We start from the raw sequence: 2,132 nt of genomic DNA, 5'->3' as shown, positions 1-2,132 counted from the left end.
CTTTTATTACAGTGTAATAATACATTGTGTAATTATACCTTTATTACAGTGTAATTATACATTTATTACAGTGTAATAATACATTGTGTAATTTTACCTTTATTAAAGTGTAATTATACATTTATTACAGTGTAATAATAAATTGTGTAATATTTTTATTACAGTGTAATACACATTACATAGTTATTACAGTGTAACTACACATTGTGTAATATATTATTACAGTGCAATTACACATTGTGTAATTATACATGTATTATAGTGTAATAATACATTGTGTAATTATACCTTATTACAGTGTAATTATATATTTATTATTATAATTATATATTATTATAGTGTAATAATACATTTATTACAGTGTAATTATACATTGTGTAATTATACATTTGTTAGTGTAATTACACAATTTACAGTGTAATTTAGTTTGTTAATGTGTAAATATACATTTGATACAATGTAATTATATGTTTGTTAAAGTGTAATTATACATTTATGTTTATTTACACATTTGTTAGTGTAACAGTTTAATTATAAATTTAATTTTTACTGTATAACTAAACATTTGTTAGAGCGTAATTATAAAATTGTGTAGTTATACGTTTATTATAGAGTAATTATACTTGTGTTACAGCGTAATAATACGTTTTTAGTGTAATAAGTGTAATTATACATTTATAATTTGTTATTATTTGATAGTGTAATTATACTTTTATAAAATTGTCATAATAGTTTGTTACTTTTTAATTATACATTTGTTACAGTGTAATTATATTTTTTATAGTGTAAATATAAGTTTGTAAGTGTAATTATAAGTTTTTAAAGTAATAATATATTTTTACAGTGTAGTTATATATTTTTAAAATATAATTATACATTTGTTACAGTGTGTTAAGTTTAATTATATGTTTGTTACAGTGTAAATATTTATTTGTTTAAGTGTAAGTGTTACACTTACACTTACAGTACTTACACTTTTTTTTTACAGTGTAATTACGAGGGCAAATTAATAAATAGTAACAATAATCAGGAGCTCGGATGAGTTAATTATAATAAATACTGCAATATTCCATAAAAAATTATTTCAAGGTGACTTGGTAATTTTTTGTTACATCTTGTTCATTATATTGAGGTATGCTGATGATAGATCCATCACACAGTTCAGTTCAGGAGCATAACCATGGAAACCGTGGTTATTATCAAGTGATCATTTGCATGTCCATTAGCTGCCAGTTTTTAGTTATATTCCCATGTGACAGTCAAGCTTCACTGGTATATTCTATATAATTACCCTTCGCTATTTCAGAGGCAATTATCTCACGAATGGGTTTAGATCATGTACTGCAAGATCAGCCTAGAGTGCTGTGTTAGAGGGAAGATAGTCAAACACATAATTTACTATTATTAAAGCACATGGTATCATATTTTATATTATTACTTTGCATGACAGAAACAGAATAAGGTCTACAGAACAGGCCAACTAAATAACCAGAATTATTATTTAATTTTTTTAAAGATGCTGGAAGCCTCTTCCAGGATGCATTTTTCTATGGATGTTAGCTTCCATTAGTCATCTCATCTCATCTCATCTCATCTCATCTCATCTCATCCATTAAACTGAGCTGCAGTGTCATGGAAGCAGTACTGTCACCAGTTTGGATGTCATTTCATTTATCAAATCTTCTTCTAAGGCTTCTGTCATGAACCGCAAATGGCTAAATCCATTTGTTAAATCCAATTTTTTCCTAAGAGAGGCAATATTTTTCGTGTCTACATTTTCCATGCCTTCCATGCCTTTAGGACCACATACAGCATTCATTTTATACAATGCTAGTAAATGGAATAAACTGATCATCACAATATAATTTTATTTATGCAACTTACAATGTTTTCTTAAACAACCTGTACTATCTATAGCAGTTATTTATTATCAAATCCCTTAATTGTTCTAACATTCCCATAATATATTAATATATACATATATATTAAAATTACTACATTAAAAAACAGCAGCATGATTGGAAATTAGTCTCTTATGCTCAGGCTGTATATATTTGATCAAAAATATAGTAAAACTGCAATGTTGTGGATGTGAAATAGTGTTACAATTTAAAATAACTATTTTCTATTTT

This window comes from Scardinius erythrophthalmus (genome assembly GCF_964197995.2).
Source record: "Scardinius erythrophthalmus genome assembly, chromosome: 25".
Taxonomy (NCBI): Eukaryota; Metazoa; Chordata; class Actinopteri; order Cypriniformes; family Leuciscidae; genus Scardinius; species Scardinius erythrophthalmus.
The sequence above is the reverse complement of the archived record's forward strand: the minus strand, read 5'-3'. Positions refer to the sequence as shown.